This window comes from Anomaloglossus baeobatrachus, chromosome 1, assembly GCF_048569485.1.
Source record: "Anomaloglossus baeobatrachus isolate aAnoBae1 chromosome 1, aAnoBae1.hap1, whole genome shotgun sequence".
Lineage (NCBI taxonomy): Eukaryota > Metazoa > Chordata > Amphibia > Anura > Aromobatidae > Anomaloglossus > Anomaloglossus baeobatrachus.
In genome coordinates this window covers 709,823,685-709,842,760 of record NC_134353.1, presented here as the reverse complement: position 1 = coordinate 709,842,760, position 19,076 = coordinate 709,823,685, and the positions used below count along the sequence as shown (strand labels likewise).

At 44.1% G+C, this 19,076-nt stretch overlaps 1 protein-coding gene and 1 gene segment (V, D, J or C); both read left to right on the top strand.

Moving 5' to 3' along the window:
* The window catches only part of LOC142249623 (immunoglobulin lambda-1 light chain-like), a 757,490-nt gene that overhangs the window by 182,963 nt on the left and 555,451 nt on the right, over nucleotides 1–19,076 (top strand). The window lies entirely within an intron of this gene.
* The window catches only part of LOC142249649 (Ig lambda-1 chain C region-like), a 609,515-nt gene that overhangs the window by 50,966 nt on the left and 539,473 nt on the right, over nucleotides 1–19,076 (top strand).

Here is a 19,076-nt window from a genome sequence, read left to right as displayed (position 1 = left end):
AAAAGAACCTGTTTCTGAAGCTTCAGGCTGAATTCAGACATCCATACAATATGATAACCAACCTTGAACATGTATGCATGTTCAATAAGAAGTGACAATGTAAAGAGATTAAAACGGATTTTTTATTGATATATATTAAAAATTCACACAAAAAATTACACAGAAAAACAGCAAGTAAAAGTGCTAAGTGATGAATATAATGTTAAGGGTCACGGACGGAACATCAGATTTATTGTTCTATTGATTATAGTGATCCCATATATACAAATTTCATGGGAATTTGATAATTAAATAGATACCACCTACATTAAATATATATGTATAAAAATGCCAAACAAAATTGCTTCAAAGAGATTTTCTAAATATTGCAATTAAAGTGCTGATGTGCTAGGGGGAGGGGGGAGATAGGGGCCACCAAATATGGAAGAAATAAATAGATAAATAGTTGAATAAATAATTAAATAAATGGTATCAAAATATCAAAGCAGTAATTTAAACAACCATCCTATTAGGTGCAACCCTCCTAGACCTCACTGCACTGACACGCAATGACAATTATTAAACATATAACAAAAGGCATCATATATTAGAAGGTATATTTACCAGTATATACAGGTGGTATAACAGACCGTCCATGACCCCTCACTCCGACACGTGTTTCGCTCTGTTGCTTTATCCTTGATAAAGGGCCTGCGGCAGAGGAGGCTGAGGTTCCGTGACCATGCAGAGGGGTGACAACCCTTCGGGCCAGGGATCCCCTGGACGTGGGGCCTCTGAGAGACTGCCGGGTAAGGAACTTTTTACCCGGCCCATGTAGGCAACACCCGGACCTGACCCAATTCCTGGACTGGGGAAAAGGGGTGCTGACCTAGTTCTTAGAGGCAGCATCAGGACTAGGTTTGCTTGGGTGGGCAAATGAAAGGACCCAGTCCCATCCCATTCCCGGTTTAATAAAAATGCCTCCTGTCAAGGGATAAATCCTATGCCTTCATAATGTAAATATGTTATTGTATTTGTTAATGTTTTAAAAACTTTTATCTTTTCCAGTTACAAAAGAACAGTCAGCCCGTCAGCAATTTTGGCTGACAGGTGAATGCGCCTATTAGTAATTGTGCCCCTGGCTGCAATAAACCCCCCCAAAATTAACATAAGCAGATAGGGAGCAGTGAATGCAACCTGCGATCCTCAGATTTGGCTCCAGTCCATATCTGAGTAAAATTATGAGAACGCGCTTGGCCCCCAAAAGTTATGAATGTGGGCCGGCTGCTGGTCCTGTAAAAATTAGGAGTATGTAACGTTACTTCTTTCAGTGTAGATTCTTGTGCTTTCTCCAAAATCCCACGGGATACATAGCGTTCATGTTTATCTTTTTCAAGAGATGTCTTCAAAGTGCAATTCTCTTTGGCTTTCTGATATTTTATTGTTTATTGGGATGCTGCTGTTGAATCAAATTTATCTGTCATGGATGTGGCTAACGGGGTTTAACAAAATACCCACAAACCCCCAAATTCCTGGCACTAGGGAGAGCCAAATGAGATCACCACCTGCACTCACCTGCGGCTGAACCCTGCACTCCCTGATGTCCCTATACGGGTTCTTTCAACCTGTTACTGACTATGTTCCTAAGCCCTCGCTTGCCCTAAACTCACCCTGGCTAGTGATCAGACAATCAAGATCACTAGTCTCGCCACTACAGTACAGAAACACAAGGGTAGGAAAACAGACAGGTGAAATATACATGAAAAGGTAAAACACTCCACGTAAGTTCAGTACAGCTGACACTGCCACTACACACATCAGAAAAAATGTCTTCCAGAGCAGGCTCCTTCCAAAGTGGACCACATAGAAATGAGGATTCAGTTTCTGGCACAGGCATCAGCTGCTTAGGCACATGATCTTAAATAGAGAAGGGAAGTGAGCTCAAAGAGCTGCATCTGAGATTGAAAACTACAGCCAGCTGTCAGGCAGGAAAGGGTGTTTAACCCTTACAGCACAACTACCAAGAAGATGATTTTCAAGTAACAGCAATGGATCTGCAAGCAAAACTGTTTTCTGTATATACTAAACAGCGCTTTGCACATATTCCCTACTCAAGGAATTTCTATGGTTTGAAGGTATAACTGATTTGTTGGGGTAAGAGTATTACTTTACAATTTTTCTATAATGACACCCAAGTCTCTTGCTCCTTCACCCTCACCTGGAAGCTTTATGTTACATGGCACTACCACTTTCACTTACATCATTTTATTTATTTGTTGGTCTATTCTTTTTGATCTTTTTCCCTCCCCTTTTTTTTCCCTTATTCATTGTATATAATTTTCAAGATGCAACCATATGTACTATGAACTTTATTTTTTATGTAACTGTATATTATTTGTCTACTTTATTTTCAGTCATTGACAAAGGCCATGTTCTGGGCCGAAACATCTGATGCACTAAGACTGAATGTTTAATACATTTTCCAAGTTTTTCACTTTAACCTGGGAGTGTCTCTTTTCTATTATTATTCTACATGGTGTGGAAACCCATGAGGGCACCCCAGCTTCGATTTTTATGGTGGAAGTGCCTTATGTCACACATTCACCAGGTGATTAGCATGGACACTGGATGCTGGCACCCAGGTTCTCTCCTTGGGAACATAACCACGCCAATGCACCAAATACTGAAAAGACCGTCGTACCCATCAAGAATCTAAGATCTTGGACATCTAAAACTCCAAAACTCCATTGACCATCACAGGGAAAGGGGAGAGCAGCGGGGTACCCTGTCTTACAAACCTTTTAAACAGAGATTTGTGGAAGATATTATGTATTTTATAAACCACTGGCAAAGATAATGGATAGGCCAGCAGTTTCACAATGGCCAAAATTTTGAATGGACCGATAAAATGGGGCCCCAGCTTAAGTGATGACACCTTAAGTTTGATATTTCTTGTGGACAACCACACCCTATCACCCACAGACAGGTCCGGACCAGACACACGACAACGATCAGCCACGTGCTTATATCTGGAGCTCATTGTGCTCAACCTGAACATTACTCCATGTAGAAGACAAAGCTAACCCTGCCTGATCCTCCTCTGGTACCCCAGAGGAGTGACCTTTACCTAAGATGGAGAATTGCAGATGAAGAGCATACACACAGTAAAAGGGTGAAATGCCAGAGGACTCGTGACAGTAATTGTTCATAGCAAACTCAGCCTTAGGAAGAAATGTCGAACCACTCCTCCTGATTATCTGATATGAAGCAACAAAGATACTGGTCAATGTTTTGTTTTATGTGTCTGACTATTGGACTGAGGATGAAAAACAGAAGTGGGACAATTTGATCCCTAAATGAGAACAAAAGGGCTTCTAAAAACTAACAATGAACTGCATAACCCGATCAAAGACAACGTCAGACAGAACTCCATATAGCTTGACAACCGGAATAAAAACCTGAGCCAGCGTCTTGGCGTTAGGATGCGCTACATAGTGGGACATTTTAGAATACCTGTCTACAACCACCAAAACGACCGTTTTATCCACTGAGCGGTGAAGGTTGGCTATGAAATCCATGGAGATGTCCACCCAAGACTTGCTAGGTCCAACCAGTGGAAGCAAACAACCAGAAGGACAGGAGTGCGATGGCTTGGACCGAGCACAAACAGAACAGACAGGCACATAAGGCACATCTTTGCGAACCTTAGGCCACCAAAAACGATGCAGGATGAGGTCTAATGTACCCTTAGCCTCCGGGTGCCCAGCTAAGACCAAATCATGGTGTTACCCCAAAACTTTGAGTCGTAGGAACAAACAACTTACTAGGAGGGACTCCTGTTGGTACCTCATCTTGAGCTACAGCAATCTCAGATTCCAACTCTATACTAAGTGCAGATATAACAACCCTCTTCTGTAAGATGGGCACCAGTTCCTCCGGAAGTTCCCCACCAGGAAAACACAGAGAAAGTGCATCCACCCTGGTGTTTTTAGAACCTGGGCGGTGACAAAGAAATCAACCCTATCAAAAAACAGGGACCACTCAACTTGTCTCGGAGAAAGGTGATTGGCCATCTCCAAGTAAAGGCTCCCTGAAGGCATTTACGGATGACACATGGTAAGTTGTGTTGTAGTGATCTTTAGATGAGGATCCGCACTGCGCATGACAGAGATTTTGAGAAAAAGTATTTCAAAAGATCATTTATGTTATTCTAATGAGTGCAGGGACTAGTCACAAGGATATTACTTGTTAGCACACTGATGCCTAGCACGCCTAGACAGGGATTAGAAATATGCACCCAGAACTGTTCGTGGTTCTGGGTGCATATTGGACCTGAAAGGTTCCCTTTAAGGGGCTTTCTGGTTTCAGTAAAAACCCTGTCTCCCAGTTTCAGTTTGTTTTAAAAAAACAAACTGTGCTTTACTTACCTTTTCCGGGTCCTCTGTTGCTGCTATGGTTGACTGTTAATTAGTGATGGGCGAACCCGAACTGTAAAGTTCGGGGGCCAAACTGAACACATAGTGTTCGTGCACACAATCCCGAACACAATCTTACTTGGGAAGCTCGTGTTACAGTTCAGGTCCAGTTCGGATCCAGGGTCTGTAAAAAAAAAAAGCACATTATTAAAAAACATTTTGATTATACTTACAGGTCCCGCGATGCATCCTGCAGACTCTGTCTCCCGGCCACTTTTGCTTCTGCATCCGATCATTGCTGTGTCCCCGGGTAACCACCACTGACTAAAGGACCTTCCATGACATCATAGCCATGTGACCAGTCTGGTGTGAATGTTGTACAGACATTGGCTTACAGACTGGTCACATGGTTATTACATTATGGAAGGTCCTGTTAACTTCCGGGGGTATATATGGCACTGCTCATCACTCGGCAGTCTTCAGTTGTTTTCGTCCATGTTCGCAGTGACGTCAGGGTTCACCCGAATCCATGGCTCCTGGACTGTGCGAGTCTCTCATTGGCATCACCTGTCACGGCGCACACTCTCCCAACAGGAGCGGTCGGCTGCATGTATTTCCATGCAGCTGAGGCGCTCCTGTCAGGAGAGTGTCAGTCCATGCTGGTTGATACCAATGTGAGACTCACAGGAGTCATACACAAGTGGAATCATACCCTCAGTGTCAGCCTGCTTCTCTCTCTGTATAGACGCTTGTATTTACATAGCGATGAAGCAGAGCTGATATTGCTGTACCTGTGGACTACGTCAGACTAAGGATTTTTTTATAATAAAGATGGAGTCTCTAAATATTTTTTTGTTTTATATTTAATTAAAAAAATGTTCTATGTGTTTTTTGTTTTTTTTACTGTTTAGTAGAAATTCATGGTGGCTTAGTACCAGCTAAGAATACAAAGCTGGTATTAACCCCTTTATTACCCTGCATGCTACCACCATCAGGGCCGCTGGATGAGCCGAGTAATGCACCTGGAAATGGCGCTAAGCAACAATGCGCCATTTCCAGAGGCGGTTGCAGTCTGAGGAGAATCCCAGCCCCCAGCTGCCTGGTTTTACCTGACTGGTGATCAAAATACAGCAGGAGCTCACATATTATTTTTTTATCACTTTTTTAAATAATTAAAAGAAAAATAATGGGCTTCCTGTATTTTGATTGCCAGCCAAGGTAAAGCCAGGCAGATGGGGGTGGCAGCCTGTAACCGTCCTCTTTATCTGCGCTGAGAGTCAGTTTTTAAACTTATTTATTTATTTTTACACTACTATATGTGTGAGGGACCCAACAGCCAATCACAGACGCTGTCACGCAGATTGTACGTCTGTGATTGGCTGTTGGAGTAACCTGGAATCTGCCCACACATTCTAGATGCTAGAATGTATGGGCTGGTTTCAGGTTATTCCTGCATTCAATCACAGACGTCCCCTCTGTGACAGCACCTGTGATTGTCTGTTATTTTAACAGTAAAATAAAACAATTATTAGAAATAAAACTGAAGAGAAGACATTTAGAACTCCATCTTTCTTACTCAAAAAAACCCTCCAACATAGTCCAAAGGTACCCACCCGGAACCAGAAGCGGACGGGAGACAGAGTCTGCAGGACCCGTTGTGGGACCTGTAAGTATAATGACAATGTTTATTATTAACTGTACACTGTGTGCAGAACTATTAGGCAAATGAGTATTGTGATCACATGATACTTTTTATACATGTTGTCCTACTCCAAGCTGTATAAGCTTGAGAGCCAACTACCAATTAAGTAAATCAGGTGATGTGCATCTCTGTAATGAGGAGGGGTGTGGTGTAATGACATCAACACCCTATATAAGGTGTGCTTAATTATTAGGCAACTTCCTTTCCTTTGGCAAAATGGGTCAGAAGAGAGATTTGATGGGCTCTGAAAAGTCCAAAGTTGTGAGATGTCTTGCAGAGGGATGCAGCAGTCTTGAAATTGCCAAACTTTTGAAGCGTGATCACTGAACAATCAAGCGTTTCATGGCAAATAGCCAACAGGGTCGCAAGAAGCGTGTTCGGCAAAAAAAGGTGTAAAATAACTGCCCATGAATTGAGGAAAATCAAGCGTAAAGCTGCCAAGATGCCATTTGCCACCAATTTGGCCATATTTCAGAGCTGCAACATTACTGGAGTATCAAAGAGTGCAAGGTGTGCCATACTTAAAGTCCATCTAGTTCAACCCGTAGCCTAACATGTTGATCCAGAGGAAGGCAAAAAACCCCCAATGTGGCAAACAAGTTCCAATGGGGAAAAAACTTCCTTCCTGACTCCACATCCGGCAATCAGACTAGTTCCCTGGATCAATACCCTGTCATAAAATCTAATATACATAACTGGTAATATTAAATTTTTCAAGAAAGGCGTCCAGGCTCTGCTTAAATGTTAGTAGTGAATCACTCATTACAACATCATGCGGCAGAGAGTTCCATAGTCTCACTGCTCATACAGTAAAGAATCCTCGTCTGTGATTATGATTAAACCTTCTTTCCTCAAGACGTAGCGGATGCCCCCGTGTTCCAGTCGCAGGCCTAGGTGTAAAAAGATCTTTGGAAAGGTCTCTGTACTGTCCCCTCATATATTTATACATTGTGATTAGATCCCCCCTAAGCCTTCGTTTTTCCAAACTAAATAACCCCAAGTTTAATAACCTGTCTTGGTATTGCAGCCCACCCATTCCTCTAATAATCTTGGTCGCTCTTCTCTGCACCCTCTCCAGTTCAGCTATGTCCTTCTTATATATCGGTGACCAGAATTGTACACAGTATTCTAAGTGCGGTCGCACTAGTGACTTGTACAGAGGTAGAACTATATTTTTTTCATGAACACTTATACCTCTTTTAATACATCCCATTATTTTATTAGCCCTGGCAGCAGTTGCCTGACACGGTCCACTAAAGTGAAGTTTACCATCCACCCATACACCCAAGTCTTTTTCTGTGTCTGTTTTACCCAGTGTTCTACAATTAAGTACATAATCATAAATGTTATTTCCTCTACCCAAGTGCATGACCTTACAGTGTCTGGGAGGTTGTGATGGCTGCTGCACGCAATGTTGATCATAAACAGATCAAGCAACTGACAGAATCTATGGATGGTAGGCTGTTGAGTGTCATCATAAAGAAAGGTGGCTATATTGGTCACTAATTTTTTGGGGTTTTGTTTTTGCATGTCAGAAATGTTCATTTCTAAATTTTGTGCAGTTATATTGGTTTACCTGGTGAAAATAAACACGTGAGATGGAAATATATTTGGTTTGTATTAAGTTGCCTAATAATTCTGCACAGTAATAGTTACCTGCACAAACAGATATCCTCCTAAGATAGCCAAATCTAAAAAAAAAAACCCAGTCCAACTTCCAAAAATATTAAGCTTTGATATTCATGAGTCTTTTGGGTTGATTGAGAACATAGTTGTTGATCAATAATAAAAAAAATCTCTAAAATACAGCTTGCCTAATAATTCTGCACACGGTGTATTATTTATTTTACAGACCCCCCCCCCCCCACTCGCCCCATCACATAACTGTAAAGTCCAAGTTCGGTGTTGGGACGCAAGTTTGCATTATCTCAGAACCCAAACTCGAACTTTACAAAATGTTCGGGCAAGTCTCCCTGATCCCGACCATCAGAGGGATCGCCCATCACTACTGTTAATGCCTGCAGCACTGATTTCACATCAACCGTAAGCTCTGAGTGACTTTTGCCATCCACTTGAGCTGTAATTTTATTTCAGTGACCGAGAGGTCTAAGGCTACTTTCACACATCCAGCTGTAGCAGTGTGACACAATCCGGCACTCTGTTGACAAAACGAAACCGGTTTTTTTTTGCCGCCGGTTTCGTTTTTTCCAGCATTGACTTGCATTGGCGCCTCATTGTGCCGCATGGGCTTGCGTTCCGTCCGGTTTTTGCCGCATGCGGCGGATTTAGCTGATGCGGTGGCCGGATAGAACATTCCCTGGCACATTTTTTGCTCCGACAAAAAAACGCATCGCGCCGCATCCGGCCGCTGCGGCACATTTTTCAATGCATGCCTATGGACGTCAGATGCGGCGCGATGCGGCAAAAAACGCATCCGGCCGCCGCATGCGGTTTCTTCCACTGCGCATGCTCAATAGCATGCCGCAACTGGAAAAAACCAGACGGGCCGCATGTAAAAACTTATGCAAAGGATGCGGTGTTTTCGCCGCATCTGTTGCATAGGTTTCACAGCCGGATTGAGCCGCAGTGCTCAAACCGGATGTGTGAAAGTAGCCTAAATATGCCATTATCAGAGAGAGGGGGGTGCAGCTGTGAATTATCAACACACTTACTAAAATGGATGTACTCAAGTATACTGGCATATTGTATGTGAGGCTCTGTAACGGTGCACTGGCTGTTGGTTGGCATGGGAGATTAATCTGATTTATATAAAGTTCAGTATAGACATAGCTGATACAGTCCGGAATTTCTATTACAAGACATATTAGCAAAATGTCTTTAGATTAGTTTTAATTTGGAGCTTCATTATATATGAAAATACATGTAAAGAGTAAATAAATTAAGATAGTTTGCTAATTAATCATTTTAAATTTTTGTAAACAAGATCAAAATCCTGACGCCTTTCCTATTAGTATATGATATTATTTGCATAGTGAGATCCGTCCTTCTCTCTCCAGACTTATAAAGAATAATGGAGCCACCATATAACTGTCTGGCTGGCACAGGACACATCTCCTCCACCATGTCTCCGTCCTGCCTCCTCCTCGCACTCATTTTGTGTTGCTCATGTAAGATCCACATCTCAGCACAGATTACAGGGGAGGCAGTTTCTCTAGAATAACATTTATTATTTATTTTCCATTTCAGATGTCTCGGCTCAGTTTACTGTGACTCAAGATGCTTCACTGTCAGTGTCTCCTGGGGAGAGTGGTCGTATCACCTGTAGGAGAAGTGGGGGTTCAGTAACTGGGGGTAACTATCCACATTGGTACTACCAGACACCTGGAAGTCCTCCTAAACCTCTAGCTTACAGCACTAGCAGCAGCCAGAATAACAGACCTTCAGGAGTATCCGATCGATTCAGTGGGTCCATATCTGGGGACTCGGCGGTCCTGTCCATCAGCAAACTCCAGTCAGTAGATGAAGGAGATTATTACTGTTGTCTCTATGCTGGCAATGATAGATAAGCACAATGTTACATTGTGGATAATGAACAGTTACAAATATCGCCTGCATGTCCTATGTTGAACAACAGAGGCAGTAGTGAATGTACTATACCATTTTAATGATATTCATAAGCACATTTTGTTTTGAAGCCATGTGGTATGAATTCAGTTACTATGTATAAACTTTTTTTAAAAAAAAAATTAGGTGTGATGCAGCATTCCAGATCATTTTAGGCCTCTTTCACATGTCAGTGACTCTGGTACGTATGTAACAGTTTTTATACGTACCAGAATCACTGACATATGCAGACCCATTATAATCAATGGGTTTGCGCTGACATCAGTGATTTTTTACTGACCATGTCTCCATGTCACTCGTGTCCGTGATTGCCGCACAGAGACATGTCTGTTTTTTTCTGGCATCAGTGATGTCCCACGGATAGTGTGGTCTGTGAAACACGTATCAGAAAAACACTGACATTGAAAATAAAAAGCTTTTTAAACTTACCTTCTCCAGCGACGCTGTCTTCGGCAGCTGCTCTCTGCTTCTTCCTGGCCAGCTCATTACTGGCATGCATATTCAGCTATGCAGCCACAGCTGACCCGGAAGTAGCTGCAGAGGTGACACAGCAGCCGGATGCAGCAGAGCCGGAGAGTTCAGCACCACGGACAGCAGGAGTGGTGAAGGTGAGTTTATCTTTATGTGCAATCACGGACCACGGAGCACAGATCACGGATTGCACATGGACAACCCACGTGTGCCGTGAATCACGGAACACAGAGGGGCATATGCGTTTTTAACACGTCAGTGAAAATGTCTGTGTTTGTCAATGATGTGTGAAGCAGGCCTTAAACAGATGTGCTTTATCAAAGGTAACTTTAAAAAAGTAGCAATAAAAGTCGTAAATTCACTCCTGTAGACCTGGTGGCTTAAACCCTAAAGTGCTAATTCTAGACATGTAAAATTTACAAAACATTGTGTAACAATTTGTTAATTTGACACAAAACTCGAAGACTGAACTTATCTTTTTCAATACAATGTTACTTTAACTCCTTCGTTTTTCTTTTTTCCCCCCTTGTTCCGAGAGCCGTAACCTTTTTTTTTTTTTTTTGATAGATTGGGCATTTCTTAATGCAGCAATACAAAATGTGTGTATATTTTTTATTTTTTTTAACCCTTTGATTTTCAATGGGGCAAAACGTTTCAATGATTTGAACTTTAGGTTTTTTATTTTTTTTTTTTAATTTTTAAAACTTTTTTATTTTACTAGTCCCCCTAGGGGACTAGAAGGATCAGCAGTCTCATCACTCATTCATTTCTGTTGATCACAGCTACACAGATCATTATTATTTTATCATTATTATTTTATAAAGGATCATGAGGAGATAATTATTAAAGGAGGCAGGGGGGATTTATTATTATAAGGAGGCACAGACAACATTAATTCTAATTCAGTGTGCTGTATAACTGTAAAGGAGCATGGGAGATTACTATTATAAGGAGGTTGATGGGACATTATTTCTATAGGCTGCTGTATACCTGTAAGGAATCAGAGATGAGCATTATTATTATTATTATTATTATTAATATTATGAGAAATTAGAGGAAACATTGTTACTGTGTAAGGAAATGTAGAGTGCACTGTTATTGTGTGGAAAGTGGCATAGCTTGAAGCTCCTGGACACCAATGCAAAATCTCAAACGTAGCCCCCAGTGCAAGTCTTTTATAGCATTGGTCTGTTTATATAGACAAAAAAAGGACTTTTGGATCCACTTAGGCTCCAGAGCCCAGTACGATTGTAACATCTGCACCTATTGTAGTTACACCGCAGTGTGTAGAGCACAATAGGAGGGTACAATTACTGTACAGGGCATAGAGGTGTCATTATTACTGTGGATACTATGGTTTATGTAGAGGTGGGGGAATGTGAGGAAATAACTGCAAAGCTGTAAGCCGAAGATGTGTCTGTGTTACATTTTGCAGAGAGAAATTATGGATGGAAGAAGTGGCCATGGCAGTTTGGGCAAAATGGAAAAGAAAAGGTAAAGGGAATGACTATAATCACCGAGAACACCAGTAATAAGTACAATGGAACCTTGGATTACGAGCATAATTGGTTCTAGGAGTGCGCTCTTAAACCAAGTTACTCTTATATCAATGCGAATTTTCCCATAGGAAATAATTGAAATGCAGGCAATTTGTTCCACAACCCAAAAATATTTACTGTATTTATACAAACTTATTACAGTAATACATTATAATGTACTGTATTCATATAAAATTACAGTACACTGATACAAAATACTGTACAGTAAAAACCATAAAGCAAACTAAACTGCATGTTAGGTTACAATAGAATTGCTAGTGTGCGGGAGGTAGAGTACAAGCAATGTGTTGCACTGGTTAGCAGAAAGAAAGTACAGCACTGTATCCACAAATGCAAATTGATAGACATGTTATATCATACAGTATATACTGTACATTGGTATACAGTATACAGTACACATACACAGGCACCTCCAGAGCGGGTCAGAGCGCGGTGAAAGGACAGAACCGGAAGTGTGCACGGTGAGTATTTGCTCTTATTGCAAAGCATTGCTCTTAAACCAAGTTACAATTTTTTTTTAAATCTTTGCTTGTCTTGCAAAACATTCTCAAACGAAGTTACTCTCAATCCAAGGTTGCACTGTATCTGTATAGCATACTGTGTGCACAGTTATTAAGCAATTTGTATTTTTGATTATTATATTTATTATTGCACAATTACAATGCTGTTGGTAAATCCAAAAGGTTAACAAACCTGAAATCATAATATTTCTAAAAAGTAAAAGTGACATTTTGTCTTTCTTAGGAGAATATCTATGTGTGCATACGTATTGGGAAACCAGGGCTGCCATCAGAGCATTACTACTGTGACTGTTGTACCGGGCCCCGTGAAGAGAGGGGGCCAGGCCAGGCCCGGGGTAATTACTTAGCTTTATTAAGCCCCAGGCAGGACGGGCCCCTTCTCTTCACCAGGCCCCAGTCACAGTAGCAGCAGAGGGGCCTGCAGTGTCGCTTCACTACCAGACATGACTAATTTGCATGTGAAGGGGCGGAACATGCAAATTAGCCATGTGCTGTAGTGGAGGCAGGGTCATTGGAGCAGAGCAAGATCCTAGCGCATCATCGCTGGGTCGTGCAGCAGGAGGTGAGGTCATCACTCTGAGACCTCATTACACTCCTGCAACAGCGGCTGAGGTGGCCGGGACGCGGCAGCCAGCGGGACAAGTAAGCGCCGTGAGCTGAAGATGGGGGGGCCAACTGATCTCTGCCCGGGGAGGGGGGCTAATCTCTGCCCGGGGGGGGGCGCTGATCTCTGCCTTGGGGGGGGCGCTGATCTCTGCCCGGGGCCCGCTGATCTCTGCCCGGGGCCGACCGCCCACTGATCTCTGCCTGGGGTCGACCGACCGCTGATCTCTGCCCGGGGCCAACCGCCCGCTGATCTCTGCCTGGAGGGGGACTCTGATCTCTGCCCGGGGCCCGCTGATCTCTGCCCGGGGCCAACCGCCCGCTGATCTCTGCCCGGGGTCTGCTGATCTCTGCCCGGGGGGCACTGATCTCTGCCCAGAGGGGGCGCTGATCTCTGCCTTGGGGGGGGCGCTGATCTCTGCCTTGGGGGGGGCGCTGATCTCTGCCTTGGGGGGGGCACTGATCTCTGCCCGGGGCCCGCTGATCTCTGCCCGGGGCCGACCGCCCGCTGATCTCTGCCTGGGGTCGACCGACCGCTGATCTCTGCCCGGGGCCGACTGCTCGCTGATCTCTGCCTGGAGGGGGACTCTGATCTCTGCCCGGGGCCCGCTGATCTCTGCCCGGGGCCAACCGCCCACTAATCTCTGCCCGGGGTCTGCTGATCTCTGCCCGGGGGGCACTGATCTCTGCCCAGGGGGGGCACTGATCTCTGCCCGTGGCCAGCTGATCTCTGCTCGGTGGGCGCTGATCTCTGCCCGTGGTCCGCTGATCTCTGCCCAGGGGGGGGCGCTGATCTCTGCCCAGGGGGCGCTGATCTCTGCCTAGGGCCCACTGATCTCTGCCTGTGGCCACCCTGCCTCACTGCTGTGAGCCTCCTGCCTCTCTGCTGTGAGCCTCCTGCCTCTCTCCTGTGAGCCTCCTGCCTCCCTGCTGTGAGCCTCCCTCTGCTGTGAGCTTCCTGCCTCCCTGCTGTGAGCCTCCCTCCTCTCTGCTGTGAGCCTCCTGCCTCTCTGCTGTGAGCCTCCTGCCTCTCTGCTGTGAGCCTCCCTCTGCTGTGAGCCTCCTGCCTCTCTGCTGTGAGCCTCCTGCCTCTCTGCTGAGAGTCTCCCTCTGCTGTGAGCCTCCTGCCTCTCTGCTGTGAGACTTCTGCCTTTCTGCTGTGAGACTTCTGCCTCTCTGCTGTGAGACTACTGCCTCTCTGCTGTGAGACTACTGCCTCTCTGCTGTGAGACTACTGCCTCTCTGCTGTGAGACTACTGCCTCTCTGCTGTGAGACTGCCTCTCTGCTGCGAGCCTACCTCTGCTGTGAGCTTCCTGCCTCTCTGTTGTGAGCCTACCTCTGCTGTGAGCCTCCTGCCTCTCTGCTGTGAGCCTCCTGCCTCTCTGCCGTGAGCCTAGCTCTGCTGTGAGCATCCTGCCTCTCTGCTGTGAGCCTCCTGCATACTCTGCTGTGAGCCTCCTGCCTCTCTGCTGTGAGCCTCCTGCCTCTCTGCTGTGAGCCTCCTACCTCCCAATGCTGTGTGCCTGCCTCCCAGTACTGTGTGCCACCCTCCCAGTGCTGTGTGCCACCCTCCCTCCAGTGCTGTCTGTGCTCCAGCAGTCCTGTTCATGTCTCCAGTCCTGTTTGTGCCCCTCTAGTGTTGTCTTTGCCACCGCCAGTGCTGTCCATGCCCAGCAGTACTGTCCGAATCCCAGCCCCTTCTGTGATGTGTATATGCCCCCAGTCCCTCCTGCCGTGTGTGTATATGTCCCCAGCCCCTCCTGTGATGTACAGTATATACAGTGCTTTGTGAAAGTATTCGGCCCCCTTGAATTTTTCAACCTTTTCCCACATTTTAGGCTTCAAACATAAAGATAAAAAAAATTACATTTTATGGTGAAGAATCAACAACAAGTGGGACACAATTGTGAAGTTGAACGATATTTATTGCTTATTTTAAATTTTTGTAAAAAATAAATACCTGAAAATTAGGGCGTGCAATATTATTCATCCCCTTTACTTTCAGTGCAGCAAACTCACTCCAGAAGTTCATTCAGAGATTCTCAATGAACTTCTGGAGTGAGTTTGCTGCACTGAAAGCACAGAGAGCATCATGAAGACCAAGGAATACAACAGGCTGGTCCGTGATACTGTTGTGGAGACGTTTAAAGCAAGATTTGGTTACAAAAAGATTTCCAAAACTTTAAACATCCCAAGAAGCAAGTGAAAGCGATCATATTGAAATGGAAGGAGTATCATACCACTGCAAATCTACTAAGATCTGGCCGTCCATCCAAACTTTCATCTCAAATAAGGAGAAGACTGATTAGAAATGCAGTCAAGAGGCCCATGATCACTCTGGATGAACTGCAGATATCTACAGCTGAGGTGGGAGAGTCTGTCCATAGGACAACAATCAGTCGTACACTGCACAAATCTGGTCTCTTTGGAAGAGTGTCAAGGAAAAAGCCATTTCTCAAAGATATCCATAAAAAGTGTTGTTTAAAGTATGCCACACGCCACCTGAGAGACACACCAAACATGTGGAAGAAAGTGCTCTGGTCAGATGAAACCAAAATCGAACTATTATGGCACAATGCCAAAAATTATGTTAAGAGCAACACAGCTCATCACCCTGAACACACCAACCCCACTGTCAAACATGGTGGTGGCAGCATCATGGTTTGGGCCTGCTTTGCTTCAGCAGGGACAGGGAAGATGGTTAAAATTGATGGAAAGATGGATCGAGCCAAATACAGGACCATTCTTGAAGAAAACCTGTTGGAGTCTGCAAAAGACCTGAGACTGGGACGAAGATTTGTCTTCCTACAAGACAATGATCCCAAACATAAAGCAAAATCTACAATGGAATGATTCACAAATAAACGTATCCAGGTGTTAGAATGGCCAAGTCAAAGTCCAGACCTGAATCCAATCGAGAATCTGTGGAAAGAGCTGAAAACTGCTGTTCACAAACGCTCTCCAACCTCACTCAGCTCGAGCTATTTGCAAAGGAAGAATGCAAGAATTTCAGTCTCTCAATGTGCAAAACTGATAGACACATACCCCAAGTGACTGCAGCTGTAATCGCAGCAAAAGGTGGCGCTACACAGTATCAACTTAAAGGGGCCGAATAATATTGCACGCCCCACTTTTCAGTTATCAATTTTTTTAAAAGTTTAAAATAAGTAATACATTTCGTTCAACTTCACAATTGTGTCCCACTTGTTGTTGATTCTTCACCATAACATTAAAATTTTTATCTTTATGTTTGAAGCCTGAAATGTGGGAAAAGGTTGCAAAAAAAAGGGGACCGAATACTTTTGCAAGGCACTGTATATACCAGAATGTGCCCAGGAGAGGGATGTATATAGTAGGAGGGGCTCAGGTTGGGACATATATAGGGTGGAACCTGGGTGGAGTCCCAAGGGGGCCCGAAAATTTTGCCAGTATTGGGCCCTGAAATTCCTAGTGGCGGCCCTGTGGGAAACTATTAGTGTTCAGAACTATAAAACTAAATGAAATATGTACATTTTCCCATCTCAATTATTTGAATCTGTTATATTGAGAGCAATAACCAAACAAGGCAAAATGTACATATATACAATTCTGATGTTTAATGCACCTACTGTACAGAGAGATATACTGCTTGCCACTACCATAAATCTATCATTTAAGAAGGGCTCAAAAGTTACCAATTGGGATTGGGTCAGGCAAGCAAGGGGCCATGCCATTATTTTTAAGGCCTTTAATGGCAGCCAAACAGTGGAGTACTTGGATGCATCTTTCAAGAAAATCATGGTTTTCTTGAAAGATGCAGACTGTTCCTAAAGATTGTGTCTTCTAAAAACTGTCAGTAGGTTTAGGAGTTGATTTGAGTCCATCTTCAACCCCAAAAGGTCCAACTAGCTCATCTTTAAAAATATCAGCTAATAGGTGTACCCCACCTCCACCTTACTAGTGTCTGAATCAAAATGGAGATGTATGCCCGTCATCGATCCAGCCAAGGACCCATCCATCTTGTCCGTCAATGAGTTACTCAGTCCATAAAACCTTTCTGTGTTCAGATATTTCTTGGCCCAGTTTAGATTATTCAATTTCTGTGTCTTGTTCATTGGTGGTTGGGTTTCACCCTTTCCGTACCTTCGCTATGTCTATGATCACTGAACACCTTGTATTCCTGAGCGCTCCAGGGAGATTACAGTCCTGGAATATGACAGCACTGGAGGATGATGGGCTCCTGGTCGCTTCACGATGGATACGTCTCTAATCTTTGGCCGTTAATAAACGTCTTTTTTTCTGAATACGTTTTTGTGACCCTGTTGACTATTTGAGAAACCATAGAAAAGATAGGAGTAATTGACAGTGTAAATATAAGGTAATTGATGGTTAATTAAACAGGTCATATAGTTTTCTTTTAAGCTGCTTTTTATTGTCTGGTGGTCAATGACTTGAAAACCTTGTCCACTAAGAATAATAATAAAAGATCTAACCTTCCATATCGACTATGGATCGCTTTAAAGGAACTTCAATCCGTGGATGGAGTCGTGTTTAAGCCAGCAGACAAGGGCAGCAATGTGGTGGTTTGAGCAAAAGAGGCTTATGAAAAAGAAGCCTTTAAATAACTCAAGAATAGAGAATTTTATGACACTCTCCCCTCTAATCCTATGGGGGGGGGGGGTTTATGTCGGAGCAGCGGCTCATTTTGGAAATGGCTTTTGATCGGGGGATCATACCAAAGAAGGTGCTGGATGGCCACCTGCCCAAGTCACCGGTAACACCCACCTTCTACTTGCTCCTCAAAATACACAAACATCCTACCAATCCTCCTGGGTGTTTTATTGTCTCAGGCATAGGAGGGCTATGCGATATGACGTGCAAATGTATTAAATTCTATTTACAGCCACTTGTGGAGATGCTGCCCTCTTATGTCATAGACACTTTGGACGTCCTTAGACGCTTGGATGGGGTGTATATGGAGGGTGGTATGTTGCTGGTCACTTTGGATGTGGAGCCATTGTATACCAGCATTGACCATCAACACGGCCTTTGGGCCATGGAATACTTTCTTGGTATGAGCTGTTGGACTCCTCTTTCACGCTCTCTGATTCTTGAGCTGTTGGAGTTTGTGCTCATGCACAATTTCTTTGTGTTCAGCAGCCAGTACTTCCTCCAGTGACGGGCACTGCGATGGGGGTGGCATGTGCGCCCTCTATCGCAAACCTTTCTCGGATATTGGGAGAGGGAGGTTTTCGGGGGGGGGCTATCCTTCCAGCTCCCATGCGCAGTGCTGGCTTTGCTATATCGATGAGGGGGGTACCAGTCCTGAACTAGATGACTTTGTGTGTCAGCTTAACTCTAACAGCTTAAACATCTTGCTTACTTATCGCCACCATGCAAGTACCTTGGATTTTCTGGATCCCAAAATCTCTGTGATGAATGATGGCGCAGTGGCTATTGACATTTATAGGAAAGCCACATCTGTGAATTCTTTCCTCCATGCCTCCTCTAGACATCAACAATCCGAGCTATCTCAACTAGGCAGTTTTTACGCCTTTGACGGATATGCTTGACGGATGAACATTTTGAGAAACAGGATGAGGACATGAGAGAGAGAGATTCACAGCACGTGGTTATAGCAAGAGATCTATAAAGTTAGGATATCAGAGAGCTCGACATTCCAACAGACCTGATCTTTTGTCCCGGAACAATTTGGACCGTGGTTCCTCATTATCTGCCCCCTCCTCTTCTTCCACTGGAGCCACACGTTTCATCTCACTATATAATACGCAGTGGCAGACGATCCGGCGGATCTTAACCAAACATTGGGGTGTCTTACAGACAGACCCATCTTTGAAGGATTTTCTGCCCGATCATCCTTTGATGACAGCAAAGCGAGGCAGGAGCCTTAATGATCTGTTGGTGCATAGTCACTATGTGTCCAAGACGGCTTTGCCATTCTACACGGGTTGCCCCAAATGGGGCTGTTTCCCATGTGGCTCCTGCCTGGCTTGTTGGAACATCAATCGCACTGCCACATTTAAAGCTGCGAACTCTGATAGGATTTTTAAAATCCGACATTACATCACATGTAGTACTAGTGGTGTTATTTATCATGCTACTTGTGGCTGTGGACTTATTTATGTGGGCTTGACCTCTCGCGAACTGTGAAGGCGGACGAGCGAACATGCCTGTGACATCATGGCAGCAGCAGAGATCGAGTCGCTTGAAACTCTAAAAACACTTCCGCGCCACTTCAAA